This window comes from Borostomias antarcticus, assembly GCF_949987555.1.
Source record: "Borostomias antarcticus genome assembly, chromosome: 2".
Lineage (NCBI taxonomy): Eukaryota > Metazoa > Chordata > Actinopteri > Stomiiformes > Stomiidae > Borostomias > Borostomias antarcticus.
In genome coordinates this window covers 27,549,234-27,573,260 of record NC_140235.1, presented here as the reverse complement: position 1 = coordinate 27,573,260, position 24,027 = coordinate 27,549,234, and positions in this window count along the sequence as shown.

The following is a 24,027-nucleotide window of genomic DNA, read 5'->3' as shown; positions in this document are numbered from 1 at the left end:
TTATTTGTCACTGAATTCACTGAACATCACTCAATTATTACTGTAGAATATAGTGTTGTAAGTGGACCGTAGTACTGTAAACAAAGCATGTTCTACAGTATGTACTGCACATATGATGAGATTGGGAACCGCATTCCTACTTTATCTACTGTATCTGTATCTTTTGCAGGAATGAAAGATGACCACACGGTGGTGGGAGGGGACGTCCACTGACAGCCCAGCAGGAGACTGCAATTGTTGACATGGTCTTGGAGAATGCCATAACCCTGAGACAAATACAGCAGAGGATTATTGAAGACCAAGATGTCTTCAACAACATCAATGCAGTCAGCCTGGCCACAGTGGACCGTGCCCTGCGACGCAATTCTGTGCGAATGATGCAGGTGTTCCATTCGACAGAAATTCAGATCTGGTCAAAGCACTGCGCCACGATTATGTGCAAGTAAGTCCTATATTCAGCACCTGTAATATGATGCAGTTACATTATTTCTTCACATTGTATCACAATGGCATACTGTATTGTCTGCTCCAGGTCCATGTCTGACACTGTCATGCTGTCTATTTCAGAGAGTTCTGGAGCTAGATGCGGCCGCTGAGCTGCATATACATCGATGAGGCTGGCTTCAACTTCAACATAACAATGTGTGCTGCCATGAACCACCTCCATCACCATGCCACGGCATCCTCCATCACCATGCCACCATTGGGCCCTACAATACCGCTCTTCTTCTGACATTCCTGGACACTCTTCACGATCACCTCATTCCACCAGACCAGTTCTTTGGGCCACAGCAGCTCAACTACGGTGTCCTCTGGGACAACGTGAGTTTCCACCGGTCTGCTGTGGTCCGAGACTTCACCGACCACCCAAACTTTTCAGTTGTGTTTCTCCCTCCATACTCCCCTTTCCTCAACCCCATTGAGTTCTTCTCTGTGTGGAGATGGAAGATGTATGATATAAATCCATAACAACGTGTCCCACTGTCCCATGGAGGAGGCCTGTGAGGACATCACGGCGGAGGTCTGACAAGGGTTAATGCGGAATTCCAGGCGCTACCTCCCCCGTTGCCTAGCCAGGGAGAACATTGCCTGCATTGTTGATGAGGTCCTTTGGCCAGACAGGCACCAAAGGCAGGATGTGGCCTAACTCTGTTTTCTTTGTTGTTGTGTCTTTACTTTTCAGTGTGGAATAAAATATGTTTTTCTGTTACCTCATGTGTTTTATATTTGAGTATACCATACGTAAAGCATTATACTGTAATATGTATGCATTATACTGTAATATTACAAAAGAGGCAAGTGTTACTGCATGAACATGCAAAGGTATAATTCTGAGTGTTTTCCATTTTGTACACCAGTGTTAAATTGGTGCTAGAAGTGTCTACTCATATGATGGCTGTGATGATGGCTGATGGCTGAACACAAAGTTACATTTTTGAGAAGAGTTTAAACTTGTGTTGAGGGCAAAGTGCTATTTTGCAGGAGAAGTGTAGAGTTTAGCATTTTGTGTGAGTGTCTTTGTGGTTTGTGTGTAGAGTTTGGAGAAAAGTAGGTCTTCATTCGAAAAACGTGTTTAAGCAATTGAGAAAAACTGTAAAAGGCTGTTTCATTGTAATTTGTCGAGAAATTGCACACCCTTCCTACCAATCAGAATCGAGTATTCACCCAGGCCATGGTATAACAGAATATAATCTAGATAGTGAATAGGGCTTCTGTTTTGTTTACAAATCCTCAATTTACCCTTGACCATCTCGCGCACCATCACCTATTTATAATGTGAATAGATGTCCACAGAGAAAGCGCCCTATCAATCCAGGTAAATTTGCCCCTATTAGGATGTCAACAGAAAGTGGGCTGTACGTTGCTGGAGGTCTGACAATAGTATGCAAGGATATGCAAGCTTACCTTTTTGTGTAATCAAGCTACTTTTATAAATCACATATTATTTGACTGTGCTCAACCCAGAAAGTCGTGATTATAAGGATTCCATCAAGGTTCATGATAAAATCTTGCAAAGCTAGAAGTATAAATATAATTGTTGTCCTTTTGTCACGCGGGCGGGATGCGCATCCTGAGGGGGTTAAAGTCGCACTGAAATGAAAAAAGCATTCTGTCCCATTTTGGTTCACATAATTGGTCATAGTGTTCACCTATTCAATGATGTATGCCAGAACATTTACAAAATTCTACTTTTGTTGTAATCTTATATCAAAGTATATAATTTCTTACTTCCTGGAAAACGGTAGGTCACGTGCAATGACGACAACAGGTAGCCAACCTTAGATTTTAGGCCAATAATCTCAAGACATCCACGCGTAAATCAACACTATCCTACTATCGAATCTGTTCTAAAGTTCTTAAAACCCGTCCACTTGTCAAAGTTCCAATCAAATTCCTCTAAACGCATGTCCCACCCTTATAGCTTGTTTTTGTTGGAAATACGTCAAACTACGGAAGTTAGATGATCTCAAACGTCCGTTTCTGTGAGACTTTAAACCTGGAACCAGTCTGGACCATACGGGTGTGAAATCCGCTGAATGTGTTTATCAAGTGCAGGACGATACTGCAGTCAGAAACCAACTTTTCCAAAATTAGCACTAGAAATCATGCAGTGGAGAGAGTGAAATCATGTAATGTATAGAGGTAGTTGTTGCTGCCCTCTAGTCGTCAGTCAGAATTATTAATTACTCCTATACATTCACAACTAGACTGCACTCAGGCGAGGTGCCAACTTACATGGCATCTCTCCATAGCATGGTACCTGGTCAACTTGATTTGACTTTGCTTTACTTTTTTCACTGCGCTTTGTAATGCATAATAGTATTCCCCTAAATGTAGTTGGCCATTCATGCTGTCATGCCAAATCACTTCTTTGTTATTTTAAAACTGGTCAGTTTAAGAATAGATTTTAACATTATTTTATTAGTTTATAAAGTTCTCCATAGTCATGCACCTGAATACATGTCAGGCATGCTTTTACGGTATACACCAAGTAGGTCCTTGAGATCCTCTGGCACTGAACTTTTAACAGTTCCTGGAGCCAGGACCAAGAGACATGGGGAGGCAGCCTTTGGTTTTTACGCCCCCAGCTTCTGGAATACATTTCCAAGAAAACCTAAGAATGGCTGAGTCTGTGGGAACTTTTAAGCAAGATCTTAAGACATACCTTTTTAATCTCACTTTTATCATGTAGTTTTACCTGTTTTAATTAAAATATATATATATATATATATATATATATATATAATCACTTTACATTTTTTACTGTTTCCTCTCTTACCATGCAGTATATAAAATGTCTGTTTTATTTCATTTTTATATATTATTATAACTGTTTTTATTTATTGTGTACAGCACTGTGTGCTACATTTACTTGTATGAACAGCGCTATGTAAATAAAGTTCACTTTGACTTTGACGTGTTGAGTGCTGCTTAGAGCGGTCACTGGAATCTCCAAAACAGAATAAATACCACACATATCAACAAAAAAACCTTTTCCTAGATCAATCTTGTATCAAATAGGATATCCGCTGGAAAAAATAATTGTTCTCATGGATAGAAATACGAGGATGACGAGTTATATTTTGGATGAATTTGCATGCAATGTAGAGAGATAGTCGTTGCTGCCCTGTAGTGGTGGGTTGGAAGTATAACTCTTATACTTTCGCAACAAAAGAGATAAATAATTTGTGGATCCGCCCTGTGATTCATATCCGCTCCAAAATCGAATCAAGTCCAGGGTACCTTTGGCGGAACATATGTACGTCATAGGGTTATTTGTTTTCGAGCTATGGTGTGAACAAAATGCCCATCCAGCCACCCGCATACCCTTAGACCTACAGACCCCCACATACACACACACGCAGGCATACACACAAACACACAGAGCAGTGAACGCCCTACTTGCGTGCCTCGGCAGTACAAATAACTGAAGAGAAAAATAATTACTGGAACCACCCAGTAATTTGGATCCACTTCAAAATCAAATCAAGTCCAGGGTACCTTGGGCGGAATATATATACAAGTATGAACCTCATAGGGTTATTTTTTTTCAAGCTATGGTGCACACAGGATGCCCATCCATTCAGCCACCCACCAACATACATCCCCCCCACACACACACACAGCAGTGAACACCCTACTTGTGCAAGTAATTGTAATCAATAATACAACCCAAAGCATTACTCCATTTTAGTAATGTAATCTGATTGTTTTCAATTACTTGTGTCAATTTTCATTTAAAGGCATACATTTAAATAGTAATTGAATAAAATACAATGAAACAACTTTAAAGTTTAGCAAAACAGTTGGTAAGGCAACAGGAATAACCATGGATCATGTGAAATTGTAGCATGGTAATACAAATCCTTGCCCCGTGCACTGAAATACTGTAACCCTCAGAATAATAAGCACACACTAGATTTTTTTTTATTTTGCTGTGAAATTCTCATCACCCACTATTCAAAGTGTGTAGGGGGCACTGTCTTTTATTGTTGTTATGTTATTCACGGTCAATTCAATAGATTATTAAGATTAAGAACCATCATAATATCAAGATGATGATAATTTATGCAATTTCCCTACAGCATCAATAAAGTACCTACCTACCATACCAAGTGGTGGAAATGGCCAGGTTGTACTGGGGGAACAATACTTGGGAGCGGTAGGTGTGCCCCGCACGGCAAACGCAGACCTGCGTCCCTGTATCTCGTTTTGGACCTGGGAAAGGGGGGGGTGTACTGAAATGCTAGGGGGCTAAAAACCACATTTAAGTCATCAAACTCATTTCTGTTGACTTTTGAGAACAAAGCAAAATATAATATGAGATTAGAAAAAGTGGACAAAACCTAGATTATGAAATGTGAGGGGGACATGTCTTGACTAGATTTTCAAAATCTGAGAGGGAACCCAGTTCCCTCCTGACTTTTACTCCTGGACCTGGTTTCCCTGGGCCCCCCCCCCCCACACACACACACACATAATTTCCACCACCATACCTTATCTCCCCCCACTGCACCAATACCAGCATGTACTGACAGAGGAAGAGAGAGAGAGACAGAGAAAGGGACAGGAAGAGAGAGGGATATACAGAGAGAGAGAGGGTGTGTATATGTGTGTCTGTGTGTTTGTTTATGTGTGTGTGTGTGAGAGAGAGAGAGACAGACAGAGAGACAGGAAGAGAGAGGACGATACAGAGAGAGAGGGTGTGTATGTATATGTGTGTGCATGTGTGTGTGTGTGAGAGAGAGAGAGAGAGAGAGAGAGAGAGCAAATCCCAGGGAAAGCCTCCCGGGAACTGAAAGGTGTTGGCCGAGATCGGTGACTCAACGGCGTCACTCAGATAACAATACTGTTAGTCACCTCAGCCGCTGCTGGCTGATTGATGATCAGGCACTGCAGGGCATCTCTGTGGCTTCCGAGAGGATAGGGCTAGACTAGTCTGGACCTGAATCAGAGATCAGGCATGGGACACGTGGATTAATATGTTACATTTGTATGGAAAGGAACAGAGAAAAGTTGGCAGCGTTAAGGTTTCTTGTTTGTATAAAGCTGATGCATCTCCCTCTTTGTTTGTTCTGTGTTCTGGTGTTGATAACAAAAAGAGAGACGATGAAATCAAATACAACACTATAGGGGTTATTAAATTTCAAGTCGCATTGCTACAATATTTGGAGTAGTGTTTCTTAAATTGTAAGTGGCAGTAATGTTATGATTAAGGCTTATCCTAGATTAAGTCAATAAAACAGGAGAGGTGACTGACTGAACACCTGAACACAAGTGAGTGAGTGAGGTCTCATCACTTTGGCTGGAGCATCGGTGTCCCCGGGCCCTTTTCCTCATAAAATATCATGAAGTACTTCTTCCTGCTCTCCACCTCAGTCCACTCAAATGTCACCGTTCATTTGCTGGGATTTGTGCCAGTGTGAGGAAACAGGACTTTTTCCCCATATACTGCAGTATAATATACAGTATATATAGCAGCTTAAGTGTAAACTCAGCAATTAGATGTTATGAAGTTAGAGGGTTATTCCCCTTGGTGGGGAATATTATATATACTGCTGTATATATCCTACTCTCATTTCTGGACTTTTAATATATACAAAGTGAAGCCTTAGGTCACAAACACTATAGCTCTGATATATATACTGTATATCTGATGTGTAAAGTGTATTTCTTTACCGTGCTGGTAAAGTTGTTGGGCTAGAGGCAATGTTCTACCAAGATTCAAAAGATTTTCTTTTATTGTCACTGTAACATTGCTGGTACAATGAAATTAAAACACACAACCTAACGGGGCTCCAATAATAAAATAGAAAGATACAGATGTGGGAAGTTAGAAATTTTCGATCCTGCAGCATTTCACCTTTGCGGTATTTGGCAGGGAAATCCTGTTGGAAATCTCATTGGATTTCAGACGGGTGTTATTTAGTTTTAGTGATGCACCACCGCCAGGTGGCATCTTTGAGCAGATTTAGCAGGCTGGGCTCAGTGTTTTTCTCCTATATAGTCTACAAATTAAGACAAGCCTGATCATTGCATCATTAAATTTCAAATTCTTTAATTTAAATTATCTGTTGTAAAGCACTTTGAGCTGAATTTATCTGTATGAAAGGTGCTATACAAATAACGTTTTATTGTTCTTATTACCTTGTTCTCAAACACATTTTTCTCCATCTGGATGTAATTTAATTATTACAAACACATATCTACAGTATATATCTCAGTAACTGACGTCGGGTCAAGACGTGGCGTCTGTAAAGTCAAATGTGCAAAATAATAGTATTAGTAATAGTAATATAGGCCCTATTTACATGACAATGAATTCTCCAAAACAGGAAAGTTTTTCTTTTGCGTTTTACTAAACTTCCGTGTTCACACAACAGTATTGTGATAAGGATCCGCATTCACACGGATCCGCAAAAATGATTGAAAACACTGTAGTAGGCTATACATGCCAGGCCAGCAGGCAATAGGCTTTGGACATGGCCTAAGGACGTTTTCCTAAATCCCCCTTATTTGACATTACTGTTAAAGAAATCTAATTCATTCACATCCTTTATGAACACCGCTTCCGCCAGGTTTTCACACACCTGTCAGACCACTGTGTAAAATATAGGCCTGTCGTTATTTCACAATAGTAGCCTAAGCACAGTCTTAACAAATGTATATGTTGTTATATTATATAAAAAAGGATCCTTAACAGCACACAGATATGATGTAGGTCTAAAACTAAAAATGATGTGTCTTTTAGCCATATCGACTGCCTTGGACTTCAGAGTCTATCTGATTTGTTAGACTTTGTTAGACAAATTGCTCATGCTTGATGAAGGTTGCATCTTGAACACATCTGTAATCCGCAGACTCTGACACTGACACAGCTTCAGAAGAGCCAGACCATGTGTAGTTGCTGTAGTTCTCTCTGCACATCAGTCTAAGTTTGCTGCGCTCGCCAGCTCTCCCAAAGTGTATTGTTTGTTTTATCCAGTTTTTTCCACTTGTATACCATATCTCCGCGTTTAAAATCGCGCACTAACATTGGCGGTATCCAATAATTCGATCTTTGGATCCGACGTTTGGACCTCGAGCCCCAAGTCTAGATCGAACAGCTACGTTGCTGCGGCTAGCTAGCCCTAGCCAGCTCCCGAGTGGGATAGCCCATTAGCCAACAGGGGACGGCCGTCCCCTCCCTTTCCAGTACAAACCCAACACACCGGAGGCCTTGCCTTGCTCCCAGTAGATCACGTATTACCAGCACTACTATGTAAGTAGCCCCCACTCTCCCGGCTAGCACTGCTAGGTAAGCAGCCCCCACTCTCCCTGCTAGCACTGCTAAGTAAGTAGCCCTACCTCCCCGTTAGCATTACTACGTAAATAGCACTCCCTCTCCCCGCTAGCATCGCAGGTTCATTGCTCTTTTCCAGTTGTATCCACCTGCATACCATACCACCGTGATCAAAGTCGCGCATTAACATTGGTGGTACCTGAGAGTCCGGATCTCGAGGTCTGTTGTCTTTGGTCTTCATTTGTTTTACAGTTTGCTGAGCAGGATTTACAAGCCAGCAGCTGAGCCTTGCTTTTAGCAAGTAGACTAAGGTTGTTGTCCTCTGGTTTTTCGTTTGATTTGCAGTTTGCTGAGCGGGATTTACAAGCCAGCAGCTGAGCCTTGCTTTTAGCAAGTAGATTGGGTTGGTTGTCATCTGGTTTTTGTTTGTCTTACAGCTTGCTGAGCGTTGTTTTGCTCAAGCCAGCAGCTGAGCCTTGCTTTTAGCAAATAGATTGGTGGTTCTTATCCTCTTATTTTAATTCCGCAATTATTTTAACGACTCTTGCGATGGCTCCACACCCTGCCGCCCCTAACTGCTCGGGTTGCCTCCAGCGCAGCCAAATAATCTCAGAGTCGGAAGGTAGGATCTCTACTCTACACTCTATACACCAAGCCGAAAATTTCTTGGACTCACTGGTACCCGACCCAGACGTCGGCGGCCTGCCTCCCACTGCTCCACCGTCGGCTCATCCGGGGGTGGGGATGTGGATTTTGGTTTCCTCCTGGTTGAGGAGTCCTGGCCCACACTCGGAGCCAGACCCAAGCATTTAAGCTCCACTCCTTGGACCACTGTTAGGAGGAAACGAGGAAGGGAAACCTCCAGGGTCCTCTCCCAACCCTCCGACGACGACACCCTCCAGCTGAGGAATAGCTTTGCTCCGCTGGCCGAGCCTTTATCCAAGAGGTCCAAGGATACTAGCAGCATCAGCTCCTTGGTCTGGCTCCATGCTGCTGGGGTTCATTTCACACCCTGCTCTACTCAGTACCATACCCGTCCTCCGCAGCCCACCCACACCTCTCTGGTTGGCGAGCGGCATAATAGCCAGGCTAATCAGCCTCCTCCCCGGCCTGAGCACAGTCCAGTCCACCAAGACCCCCGGCCCCCACCCTCTGCCACTTGGCCTTCAGGTGTGAGGCAGCCAAGGAGGCCCCCTAAGCCCAGTGGGCCCGCCACTGATCCCGCCCCCCCATCTGTGCTCGTCATCGGATCATCCATGGTGCCCCATGTAGTGGTCCCGAAAGCCCGGACCTGCTGCTTCCCAGGAGCTAAGGTCTCGGACATCAGGACTGTTGTCCCATCACTCCTCGCAGATTATCCCCTGGCCTCATCCATCGTCATCCATGTCGGAACAAATGACATCAAGCTCCAGCAGTCTGAGCGGCTGAAGGAGGATTTCAAGGCCCTGATCTCCACTGCTCAGGCGTCAGGAAAGACTTGCATCATCTCTGGCCCGTTCTCCTCTCCCCGGTATGGTGATGCCAAATATAGTAGGATCCGTCAGCTCCACATCTGGCTGAAAGGCTACTGCTGCCAGTTGAAGCATCCCTTCATAGATAACTTCACCACTTTCTTGAACCGCTCGGACCTCTTCGCCAGGGACGGCCTTCATCCTAGCAGGTCAGGTGCCCGTCTGCTCAGTATGAATATGGACCTGACGCTGAGATCATCCAGCGTCTGATGTGGGGTTAGCCCGACCCGTCTCAACCACCCTACTGCCAAACATAAACCTCCTGTACCCACGGGTCGGGCTACACCAGCTCCATCTCATCAGCGCCCCATCACCATAGACCTGGATTCCCTGCCCCTCACTGAGACCTGGCATAGCGACCTTTATATTTCTATAAACAAATTTTGCCCACCTGAATATGCCATTCAGCGAATTATCTCCTACCGCACCCCTATTACCATAAGGAAACAGTCAGGTGGATCTAATATGAAAAACCTGATATCCGTTCCAGTGAATATACCATCCAGGCCTACTAGTCAGGCGAGCCAGCCCTTTTCTCCGGAAGCTATTTCAATGGCGATCCTGAATGTCAGGTACCTACCAAGCAAAACTTTTCTCATTAATGATCTTATATGTGAACGTAAATTAGACTGTATGTTTCTAACTGAAACCTGGCTAAATATAAATGGACATGCAGCCCTCATCGAAGCCTCTCCTCCTACTACAGCTTTTTTCAATCTATCAGAAGTGGCAAAAAAGATGGAGGAACAGCCACCATAGCTACAGATGCCCTCAGCTGCAGGACCATCTCCTTCGATGATTTTGCCTCTTTTGAATACCCCGCTATTGTCTTAAAACGCCAGCCCCCAGTTCTGGCAGTAACCGTGTATAGGCCTGCCAAACAATGCCCTGCCTTCTCTACAGAATTTTCAGAACTCCTGTCCATCATCCATACAAATTATGATAAGATTATCATCATTGGAGATAATACACGTGGACACTGAGGCGGACTCGAAAGCCAGGGACTTTATCAACCTCCTAAACTCCATGGATTTTACCCAACATATCACTGAGCCAACCCACAACCGCGGCCACACCCTTGATCAAGTGATTACTAAGGGCCTGACTATCACTGTCTCCTCTATTAGTGACCTCGCTCTCTCAATCGCACTCCGGCTCAAAAAACAGCCGGAGTGCTCAGAAAAAGACGCTGGGTGCTGCGCTTTTCTATACGTGGTAGCCAACGCTCTCTCCTATTTGGAAGACAATTGAAAAACACAATTTTTCAATAATATGAAAATAGGCTAAAATTAAATTTCCACATATTCTGATTCCTTCTATATAAAAAAAACAGAATATTATTTTTTTAGGTGTAGGCTATAAAGGCTCAATAAACAGTTTTATGCAATGGTATAGATCCGGTCTATACCGTTAGAAAATAGAAAATTCACATTGCTGTCATTAGTCCCAAACAAACAGACTTGCGTAATGTGGAGCATGGGGGGAAAGTGCCCCCCGTGATTGGCCAGCCCAACTCTGCTTAAATTCTTTAAAAAATGTTTTTACTAATTATCACAATTATTAAACACAGAACTGTGGTTTGTACCAGTTTGTGTTAGGTCATCATTCATTTTAAAAGTGTATTTATTACTTAAAGGAGTAGTAAAGGGAAAATGCATGTTGAGCCATGTTTTAAGGTTACTTATGATCATATACATTGGTTCAGATCAAAACATTGACAAAACTAGCACTTCTGAGAAAGTCTGATAATTGCTCTACCACTGTTTTGGTCATACAATGGATGTGGGTGGGCACCATGAAAAATCATTCACCGTACAGTAGATCAGCCTGTGTCCACATAGTTGTTAGCTAACTGGTACAGTAGTTACTGTAGCTAGCTATCTGACCCATGATCCCTGACGTCTGACCCCTGTGTCACGTGGATGGTGTTTGTGTACATTATAGCCTAAAATAGTTTCTCACACCGTTCACTACCATTCCATTTTTTTTTTCTGATTTAAGGTCCCATGACGGTTTTCTCTCCCTGCTTCCGCCTAGGCACTCCACAATACCACAATACAACGGTGTCATGTTTTACCGAAGGAGAAGTGAAGAAGACGGTAGCTATCAGTGGCTAAAGCAGTTAGCTTACGTTAAGATCATTCCTGTAGCTGTTTTGCTGCTAATGCGAGTTTGTCTCCGTTCCTGTCCGAGAAGCAGAAGTTGAACCAATAGTATCAAAATAGCTACAGGAATCATCATTGTAAAGTTAGCTATCTGCTTTTTAGCCACTGATAGATACTGTTAATATTATGGAAGCTGCTGTCGTGAGCTAACTTGCTATCACAGTCTTATCGTGCAGCTTCACAGCCTGCTAGCAGACAGCACTAAAGTTGACAAAACCACACTTGCACATCATTAGAATTCCAACCATTTATATGGGATTCATCATTCAACTCAACATGGAACCTGAATACTACCTGGTATTTCAACCTGCTCCCATCAGTGATCGGGTTGTTTACTGTACATGATTTTGGGCGCATCTGCTACTTGCGCATCTGCTATTTGCCATGAATATCCGATGCAATGACGTTCAATGTAGTCTCCGAAAACTGTTAAATCATCCCCTATGTAGTTCACTATGGGTAACACTACATAGGGAATAGGGAGTGAGTGAACCATTTTGAAGACATCTCTAGTCATCTCCGTTAGCTAGCTCGTCCTGATGCCATGATGTTCAATATGAGAACACTCCACTAGCTAGCTAGCTGATGCTAGCTAGTTAGCAAGCCTACTGTATTAAACCTCTACTTGTCCCAATACCTTGTTCCATATGAGTTAACAGATATAGACCCAACGTTAGTTACAGAGATATATACTATAGATAGATAGGCTTTTTTGTAATGATTAAATTACAACCAGACAGAGAACAAGGAGTTTGAGAACAAGGTACGCTCATCTAATGTGAAAGATGAGCTACAGCAATGGGTCAATGAGTAGTATTACTTCTCCCTCTATGGGCATGCGAGCGGTGGTGCGTAATGCCGTAAACCGTCCGTTGGAATAACACGGGTCAGGTGACCATTCTTATGTTCTCACATCTGTATTGAAAGTAAACTGTCACATACACACTCACACCACTATATAATGTATAAATAGTGTAAATAGCTAAACCGCACACACTCACTTCCACACACACTCGCTACATATTGGACAGGTAGGTAGGTACAGTATGCACTAATGTGTTATACAGTATATTGCATGTGATGTAATAACAACAGCATGGATTTTAGGATCTTTTTTTCAGTGCAGAGCTCAGTGTGGTGATGGCCCTTGGATAAAAACTGTACCAGATCAAATCAATGATTTCCAAATTAATTCAAAGTTACAATTAAAACATGTTTTTATTTCTTACACTGTAAAACTAATAAGTTACATCTACTTATCATGGGCGTATTATGGGTTATTGAGTAGGCCTACTTACACGAGCAAGGGGTTCTGCGGTGCCAGGAGGTTCAACAACGGAGACAACACCACCAGTGACTGTTGTGAGACATGGAAAACCCACATAACCTCCACCATAACATCATTAATTAATATAAAAACACAAATAAATACACACACACACACACAAATCTTATGTAGGCACTTGTGTCCTGGGGGGTGATTGGCTCAGATGAGCTCCCTCCTGGGATGCCTTCTGCCACTGGTCACCCAGCGTTGTGGCTCAGGGCCAGCTCTTCTGCCTCTGTCAGAGGAAGGGGTGGTGGCCCTCCAACCGTTTTTTCGGGCATCTGCCTTCTTTCTGTTAGCTGAATAGAATTGATGCAATGTTATGTCAAATATGATTATACAATGAGACTATGGCTAAGCAACATATGCCTTACCTGTTTGGACTATGTTTTTATATTTATTTTTCAACTGCTGCCAAGTGTGCTTAGCTCCCGTATTGCACCTATAAGAATAGGCGACACAACATTCAATGATATTCGACCACTTTTTCACCTGTAGCCTAATCAAATAGTGTGATTACATGTACACTGAATAAACTACAACTTACTCTTGCAGCAATTTTCTCCCACGCCGACTGCAGTCTTTCCTTAGCTACCGCAACTGTGTTCCCCTTCTTGCGGATTTGGTGCTCGTATTCACCATATGCACGAGTTAATACTTCTAATTCCGCAGGGGTGAGGTAAGCCGATCTTTTTTTGTCTGTTGCCATGGTGAATCATTGTATCGGAGCTCTACTGATGACGGCTTTTGATAGTTCGTGTGCACGTGCTTAACTCAAGCGGTACCTATTCAAGGTTGATTTTGCCAGCGCGAATAAGCTGGGAACCGTGTTTTTGGAACCGAAAATTTGGGGTTGCCGATGTCAGGATGTATCAATTCAAACCTCAGGGTAAGACACAGGCATTATTGAGCCCGCTTTCTCGAATACCCTCCAGGAAGCGTACATGCATTTACAAAGTCCTTAATATAAGAAATGTAAGATGTCACACTACCTTTTAACCCCCAAACGTTATAAAGATACACGCTACCTAACAGGCCATATCCTCGAATTCGCATTATTTGGAAAAAGTACGATAAGGTATAACGATGGCGCGTCTCCCCCGCGACACTGAGAAAAAGCACCCTGCAGTCGGCCATGCAAGCTTGGAGGCTTGGGCTTTTAGATTAACGTTAGGCTATAGCTTTCAGCCAGCTACTGATTATTAGTCAGATCAACATTTCATATACAAAGGCAACACAATACGCTTTACAGAAAGGGGGAGAGGATGTAGCCTACTTACCCTACCCGTAATTATGTGGCAGACTGCACACGTAGCGCAGCGATTCAACTTAATCGACAGAGGGCCGTGCACCAAGACTCGGTGAGCGCACAGCGGACATGGGGTAGACGTCTCCGGAGTTGTAACAGGTCATGCAGTCAATAGATCTCGTTTTGAATCTTATTGTAATTGTAATATCGCTACTGGAGCTGTTTAATCCAAAAATGTGCAAAATGCTTCCTGCAGTTGGGTCGGATCGAGGTGCTGGGATGATCAACATTCTGTGGAGCAGATGCCACTGCAGTGATGATTAGGCTTACACAACTTTCAGAATGTTTTGCAGAATTTCAATTCTTTGGTGTTGTAAATTACGAAAGGAAAATAATAACTTGACTTAATATCTTCACCTCCACCCACCCCAAAATGTAGTCATCATTTTATCACAATAGCCTCTATACGTGCAGCACAACGCTGCAATACAAGGCCTTAGGACAAACGATTCAGTACGCATGTGTGTTTGATCAAGTGAAGATCTCATTGTGAGAATAGGCTATGTTTTCTAGAATAAATACATGACAAAAAAACTATAGGTACTGTAGGCCTACATCTTTATTTTCCGAGGTAATTGTTGCACATACAATATGACATAAAATGAAAACATAGGCTACTTTCTCATAAAACAGGGGGGGTGTTTGTGTGTAACATATTTATAATAATATCATTAGGTGACATTGCCTGCAATCTGCCCTCCAGGACCTGCACACCTCCAGAGCCCTGAAGCGCGGGACCTGGACCTCCCGAGTCTCAGTATTGGAAATGTAGTTAGTGATCGGGCTACAGGAAAAGGGGACAAATTATAAAAGCGATTAGTAATAGCATATGTAGTGGCATTCCTTTGAATGACCGCTTCTTATGAGGTAGGGCTAGTAGCTTTTGCTCAACGCATGTTCCATAATCCGTGATTGCAAGAATGAGGGAATCCGAGGTAAAAAGTAAACCAAATAATGGCGATTTATTGAACTCAAAAGTAGGCGATGGTACAGGTAGTAAATTTGGAACTTGGCAAAGAAAATAACAGCAGCAGTAACTTGAACGGAAAATTTAACAGAGGTAATCTAGCAGGTTGAAAAACGGTTGGCTTGCTAGCCTCATACCTGGCTTGTTCCTAGCTGCCACGCCCCCTTTATACACCTGTCTTCCCATTCTCGCAAATTGCCAATGGCCACACCCAAACCATTATTGTGACCACACCCTTATCAACATTGATATAAATATTTAATCCATCAATCATAATCAGCAACCACAGTTAATCAGAAATTATCTTAAAGGGCTCCTACACCTACAGCATAGTTATTTTGCATATACAAAACAGCATTAATTACAACAATAGGCTATTCATCAGTAAGTCTACACTATATCAAATGTAGCTTGAGCGAGAGATAACAATCGGGAGATTCTTGGGGAGACAAATTGACTTCTAACCAATGTTGACTGCGTAATGTTGCCTATTGGCCTATACAACACAGCACACTCACAACAGTTCTGGTAGGCTATCGCTTCGGAAACCTTACAGCACAGTCTGCACCTGATTAATTGTGTGTTTAATGCCCGGGAACGGTAGATTATGGTCGAATTGAGTGCGCTTTGCATGCCATAGTGCGGGACAGTTACAAAATTGCAGATGCAATGCATAATAGGGCTGTCAAAAGTGCCAGGAAATTGAGTTCGAATATATTCGAATTTATTTATTAGGGTTCGAATAATATTCGAATATTATAGGTCCTACTATAAAAAATAAAAAAAATCTAAAAAAAAAAATTTACAATTTATATATAATATTAATTATTAATAATATTCAAATTCTCAAATTTAGGTTCGAACTTATTTTTTAAAAATAAATTCGAATATATTTCGAACTTCGATTTTTTTTTTACAGCCCTAATGCATAATGTTATCAGGGCTATTCACGGCTAATAGGATCAGAGCTAACGCTGCGGTAGCTAACAGCTAGACGGCTTAAATCAGATATAACTAAAGTTTGTCCACTAAACATTTAGGGCAAAAGTAAATTAGCTTCAGACTATAACGTTCTACTAACAACTGAACTACGGCATCGTTGCTCAATGAGCGAAAGCTTAGCTGTCGACATTCAATGTTAAGTGAGCCATCAAAACAGCACGCTGTCAATGACATTGCTGGCTGTCGCTCGGCAGTGGAGCCATAGCATAGCTTACATTAGATATTGTGCTAGCTAGCTAACTTTTTGAGCGGGCGATGTGTCCACACCACCTCTAACGTTAGACACTTTTTTATTTCATTACATTAATGGTATCAAACTAGGTATTTAGAGATATGTTATCAAATCATTTTCATGGTACAAAGTCCTCAGCTAGCTAGCTACCGGTTGCTGGCTATGGTTGGCATAATGTTAATTCTATAACGTTACCCTTCTGTCTTGAGCTTACCAATTGTATTATCATAACAGTCATTATTTTAAAAAGTTGGTAACTTTTATCTAGGCTAGCTATTGATAATTGGTATAATGTTAATGAATCAGGCTCTTTGTGAAAGCTGTAACAAGGCTGTGTACTTACCGATGGGTGAATCAGTTAGCAATGGCGCAAAATTCAAGTTCACGTCTTTTTTCTTTTGTGGGTGTCGATGGGGGAGTGCTCCGAGAGACACATCATGTGTTGGTACGTCACAAACAAAATGAGCTGAAAATGTGACAAAAAATACATTGTCTAGCTCTCCAAAACTAAAGAAAACACTCATTTGATAGTTTGATGGTGTTCACACAGTGCCCCAACGTACCAATATCATACAAAACACCAGAAAGTAAGGTTTTGGACTGAAATATCCCTTTAAGCGTTTTTGGAGTTTGAGGGCATCACTTGTAGATCTCCCTCTCCTCCATTCATATTGTTCTGGGTCAAGATGCTATTCAATGTCCTGCCATATCCAGTCAGTCACATAACCTTCGGCAAGTTTGGAGAGCTGGGGTGTGAGGGAGATTGGTCTTAGTTCCTCAAATGCGGGGTGCTGGGATTTAGGCACAAGGACTACTATAGCCTCTTTTCAACTGATGCTTCCTGGAAGGAGGAATTCAGGATATCTGTCACAGTGGAACAAAACTCCACAGCAAATTCTTCAAGGATCTTGGGTGGGATACTGTCTGGGCCAGGGGCCTTACTAGTGTTAATAGCCTGTAGTCTGTGCAGCACATCCGAGACATACTGTAGATAGTAGGACGTTTGCTGGGAGATGGAAGGAAGGCAATCATTTTGTCTACCAAATTATTGCTGCGGACAATTCAGTAGTCTCTGAATATTGATGGGGACATGTCCCCAGAGTCCCCCCTAAATGCTATGCCCATGTCATCACTCATCTGTGTATCGAGTCAAATACCTTTTTGAAAGATAAAACAGTAACGCAGTCAGGGTATTCTTTTTCACCTCCTCGATGATTCTCCTTAAGGCCAAGATCTGGGCCACGGTGGTCTTCTCCTCTAGAAAACCATTGTGGTTCTCCCTCAGGTGAGTGTCGATGACACACCATATCCAGTTCAGTATCATGCGACTGTACATCTTTGCAATGGTGCATGTCAGACTTATGCCACAGTACTGTAGTTGTCTGGTTTTGAGAGGTCTCCAGATTTAGGCACTGGGATGATGTTAGAAAGAGACCACATATCAGGCTGGTTGTTTTTCATCAGAACAAGGTTGCAAAACTCCAGGATGATGTCATCAAGATCATAGTTCTTAAAGACTTCTGGGGCAATGCCGTCAGGCCCAGCACTTTTTCTCTGCTTCAGCGTGGATGTCACTCTGGCCATAATCAATATTGAGAGAACCGAATGCTGATATATCTTCCACAGCTCCAGCCCAAACATGAAAGAGTTGAAAGTTAAAGGATAAACACTGGTGTTGATCAGGAATACTGTACTAATAGCTATGTACTACTATCATGTTTATTGCAAGCCCTTAAAAGGCTGAGCAATTGTTACACAAAAAGGCTATAAAGCAGTAGGTAACGATCCCATAAGATCACAAGAGAGAATATAGGGCCCGACTTGCATGGTCTGTTCCTTCATGTCCATACCTATCAACAGCAACAGATCTGATGCGGGCCCAACAACGACGTTGTGTTTTAGTGCTGTATTAAGTGCTGCCCCTGGGAGAGATGGGAGATCAGAGAGGTTCTAAGGGGTAGTGAGCACTGTGGGGGTGAATGGAAGTGCAGTGAGCCGGTGACGATGATAGGAGCAGACACTCAGAATTGGGATACGTTTAACAGACACTCTTACCTGAACAAGTTGTTGCCTCACCCCGGAAAACTTTGATTTAATGCAGCAAGTCCTTGTTGGGAAGGGGAGTAAAGGAAGGCTTGGAGTGGGGGTTGTGGGGGGTAGCAATCTTGTACTAAGGTGCTGTTGTACTTAGACCTGTAACTGTTGGACCTGGGGCTGCATGCCAGGACAAGATTTGTGTGAGGTGTTTGCGAGGCTCAACACTGAGAGAACATGCTCCTATAAGCCAGATTCAGGCACTATGCTTGTTTTTCTCTGAGTTGTTTGGCATCTGCACCAACAACGTAATGAGCGTCCCAGGGGTGTAAATAGCAAGTAAATTAATAATAATTCTATGCAGAGTACAGGTGTAAAAAAAAAAGAAGAAAAATAAACACTGGTTGTTGTTTTTTTCTAGTGGCTTGTTAGTTTGCGACACCAAACATAATCACACACACACACACAGCCACACAAGCAGGCAATACACACACACACGCACCTAATTCTCTCACTGATGAAAACATAAACGGAACTATACACTGTAAATAATGAAAGATGTGGACTTGGCTTTGTATTAGAGGGAGGGTACATCAGCACTCGTCCAGATGTTAATTAGTCCGGCTTGTTTGCAGTTTCATTTATTTATTTCCACAGCAGAGTCAGAGTGTTTGAGTTGATCATCTATTCACACTGATATCGGTGGATAAAACTTGCACCGGGGTGAGATTTGGTGAGTAGTTCTGCTGCTTTCTTTAAATTATTCATTGAGATTTCAGCCCTGAGTGGCATCCCATGCATTTCAAAGTCACTCCGTGCCCCTGTTTATCAGCTTAGGCTACACGTACAGTATGTGCATTGGTGTTTGATGCCTTATCACACTCTCTCTCTCTCTCTCTCTCTCTGTCTCTCTCCCCTCAGCATCAAACAGCCTTGTGATATATCGCCTCTCTCCACCCCCCACCCCCACCCCTCTCTGAATTAAAATGCTATATCACTTTCAAATGGCCCGTTTGTACGGAGATATATTGATATGCACCCAGGACAGAGCACGTAATGAAAAGATATGACAGAGTACCAGGGATGACTGCACGCCCGCCACACCGCCCGCACACACATACGCAGCCAGGTCGTGGCGGCAGAGATGCAGGTGGTAGACAAGCGCGGATGATTTACAAGTTATGGCCTTTTTCTCCTTCATATCTGCCGTCATTGAAAAAGGATTAGATAGAGAAGGCGGATTGCATTAGACATCAAACATCACAGAGTCAATCAGTCAAAGCTTTTAGTCCAGCCTCTTATACAGTTCTCTCTCTCTCTCTCTCTGCATGCTCTCCTAAGGAAATCTCTGTGTGCCTTATAGAGTCCAGCCCTCTGCAGCCTCTAACCTCCCCCGTTTTCCAGTCCACAGCTCAGTCGACTGACGCTCGCCGGGATGTAAGGGCACTCTTTTTTTTTTACCTTATCGTCTCCCTTCCTTTTCCCTTCCTCTGCCCCCCTCCGCTTTACCCCCTCTGCCTTTCTTTATCGCCAACTTGTGAATGGCAGCCAATCAGGAGCTCAGTCCCCTCTGCCGTAGCTTCTCTGACATCCACAGCGAGAAGTGATGCACTGCCAGGGAGAGAGAGAGAGGAGGGGGGATGGGGGGCTAGATGGAGGGAGAGAAAAAGAGGGAGAGAGAGAAAGAGAGAGAGAAGATGATAGCAGGTGGGAGGGGGGAGAGGAGCAGGAGGGAGGGTGGAGATCGGAGCTAGAGAGGAAGAGAGAGAGGGAGACAGACGCACAGTGAGAGAGAGGGAGGGAGGCAGGCAGTGAGCTTGCACACACGCACGCACACACACACACGCTCCCAGAAACACTAGCACCGACAGTACTGTTGTCAGTCTCGGAATGTAAGCACCGCTGCGAGGAGACAGAATCACCACCACTAAGCACTACTAAGGAGCGGGGTTACGCAGTGCTGCGCACTCAACATCACAGATGGAGACTAAACTGTGAATACCAAAGGTAAGGGTTCATGACGCCTGCCCTCTCGGCATTAAGATTAGTAGCAGTGTTAGTATTTAATTTCTGTCTTCTGGACTCTGGGGACCGACACCATACACAGAGCCACGGTGCCACACCATTGCAATATGAATATATGAAAGGAAGTGTTTTGTTCAACTTTACTGTCATTTATTAAAAACACTCTACATGTGACATACAACAGGATGATTTGATTCCTGTCTATTCATCTTGAAAAACATTCATATCCACTGTAAAATACTTATAACAATATATGCATGATGTCTGGGGATTAAATAAATTCAGATTAGCATTGAAGGGAATCAGATTTCTATATTTGTGAGATTGGGATTGGGATTGGGATTCCGTTAAAATGTCTGTGAATGATAAAATGAAACTGAGGTTGATAAATCTTATGCACTATGTGTTTTAAACATGCAGTTTTTAATTTATTTCATTTTGTAAACACCTCATTAGAAATGAGGTGATACCCAGAATTCCTGGGGAATGGTAAATTTTCTCCTGAGTTCATCATCATTCTCGGGATTAGCTGTTCAATATCACTGATTGATGACCATCTGCTTTAAACATGTAGGAAAAGGGCACGCTCTTGAGGAAGTATACTGTAATTTAATAGTCTTAGTACAGATTTTAAATGTAACAACAGTATATTCTTTTAATTTGTATAGTGTATCATTCTTCTTCAATTTCTCATTATGTATGGCACAAACCTTCCAATAAGATATGAGATATTCAGACTTTTATGTCACCTGGCAGGTGTGTGTGTGTGTGTCTGTGTGAGAGAGAGAGGGAGAGAGAGAGAGAGAGGTGGGGGGGTACTGATAGCAAATCTTACCTGTTGTGATGTAGGGTGAGCAGATTTGATGGAGAGCCACAGTACGGCTCATATCTCACAAACCCACAGGGTTGTTTATCATAGTCTACGAGGATTGCCAAGAGATGAACCTGGAGGTTTTTTAGGATGCGTGAATCTTTCTTACTCTGTCTCTCTTTTTCTCTTACTTGGTGTCTCTCTCCTTCTCTCTCTCTCTCTCTCTCTCTCTCTCTCTCTCTCTCTCTCTCTAAACAGCCCAGCTGCTGTGTTGCTCGTATGTACAGACGTTTTTATAGTCGCTCTGGTGATTTATATGGGAGTTGTTTGCATTGGGTCATTTGTGTAATGCCATTATTATTTATACAAATTATCTACTAACATGTTCCCTGAATTATTGGAATCGCGTTCAGTATTAACAGTGCAATTTCCCGCTTGGAGATTAATAAAGTACCTACCTACAGTACCCACCTACCTGTACCTACCTACAATATCCCTCCCAGCCCTCCCAACGACACACACACACACACACACACACACGGTCTCTCATTACCACTCTTAATAGAATCGAAAGGAATATCATGTTTCTAAATATTGGGTAATGATGGAATTGTAATTATAGTGTGTCAATGTTGTCAACGCTTGTCATGGCTTGAAACTGAATAGATCAGACGGCATATCTCCATGTCTGACAGTCTGTCTCATGACTATGCATAGTGAATGCCCTTTCTTAGAATATATTTTGAACACAAACTAAGTCTACTGACTTATTCGTTTAAAATGGACAGAAAAATAAATAGTGCACTTTCCTATATGGTTTCTTTCATGGTCAACATTATCAGAAATGATGATATCACATCATTACCTTCTTTTTTCTTGATCTGCAGAGATAGACAATGTATCTTCTTGCAGACCACTTCTCGCAGTTTGTGAGAACAGTCATACAAAATTGCTCAGTGAATTTCTGAAATCTGTGAGGGTTGTTGAGGTTTGCCAAAGACCGACCAACGCTAGCGATGTTAGAAAGGTCTAGGGCTCCACCAAGTGGAGGCTTTTACAGGTGTCGTCTTTCTCACCGCTGCAGCACTGCTCCTGTGTTGCATTTAGACTCTGTGGTGGTCTGTTAATTTTAACAGGCAATCACTCAAGCTATTCAACCTGTTAATCACAATACGGCCACCTACCTGTTCCTGCTGTAGGCTACTCTCAGGTAAAACGTTTGGGTGTGCAACACAGTGTCCTCAAGCCTTGCAATTTGGTCTGAATTTGCATCTTACCCTGATTTGAACTACAATCAGTTCTAAATTATTATTGGACTACATGATTGTGTCACCCCCAACTCTCTTTCTGTCCCTGTGTGTGCATGGACCAACCACATAAGGCGTTACGAGTTACAGGAGGCATTACTCAGAGAGTGTGTGTGATTATGGTCATTCTACAGGATATGGAGTTTATTAGTGATTATACAACGAGTGCTTGGTTAAAAGCCGTTGTATTTGCAGTTCTGTTTGAAATATTACGTAAGGGATAATCAACTCGGAGCTGTATATTATACGGTTTGGATGCACGGCGCAGAGACGTGAAGCGGAGGGTTGTTGCCTCTGCGAAGTGCATCCTAACCCTATAATGCACAGCTCCGAGTTGATTATCCCGCTTATACCATAGTCATTTTGCAAAAAACAACATGTGCCATTTCCTCACATTTTCTACATTAAAATATAGAGAAATACACAGTTTATGCCTCAGTTTGTTGCCACAGTTTGTCCCTCGATCTGAACTAGAACGCGTTGCTATGGACGCCTTGGATGAATCTGCACCTTCCTAGGTTGCATTGCGAACTAGCCATGAACTAATGCTAACGGTAGTAAATGTGATTGGACAGTAGGCCTATGTTTGGCAAAAAGCTGTTTTGTAAACCAGGCACCTCAATCCCAGAATCAATAACCTCCATTTCCATGTTATATACATTGTAACGTTAGCTGGTTCATCATTGCCACTTGCCAGACAGCCCGAAGTTAATAACGTTAGTCGGCAGTTGATAGCTTATAATCAATCACATCAAAGAGCTCAGCAATCAAAGCCATTTACTATAGATACAGCGGTGGATGAATCTAGTTCCGCTACTACATCTGAGACACTATAGGGAATCGACAAAGCTATGACATATTTTCAAACAGGCTTTATTTTGATAAACAGACCACATGTTGGGAATCTACATGTTTACTTTGGCAGGTGAAAAAAGATCATAAAGACTTAAAAGAATTAAGACAGATAAACTGACGGACAGTCCTAAAATTGACATTAAAAGACTGTTACATTGGAATGTTGAAACAGTGGAACAGCGAAACATGTTACTGTATGTAACATCCCATAGTTAACATGGGTTTAATGGTGCAATGATTTATGGATAAGGCTGGCAATCATAAACAGTTTGTTGCCAATTAGTTTTGACAACTGGGCAATTGATATGTTGCACAGTAAATATGCATGGACCACACTTAGATCGTGGCAAGCTAGCAAGATCAGGGGTGCCTTACAGAAGCTACGTCATTAGTCTAGGTTGTCAAGCTAGGTGTTTGGTTGCTAGGTCATATCCAGGACTCAGACACATTTCTGAAAGGAAGGGTATAGATACTTTCCATTTCAGTTACAGTTCCAAACCCATGTTAACTATGGGATGTCATCACTGTTCCTCCAGGAATGTTGAACCTCATTTGAAACTCCATAGCAACATGATAGTTTTGGGAACAATTTTTCTGGGCGCAGTTTACTAAAATCGGTATTAAGACACTGAAATACTAGGTTTTGATTCTATAAATATTTCCCGACAGTGTAACCCGTTGTATAAAAGCTAGGCTGCG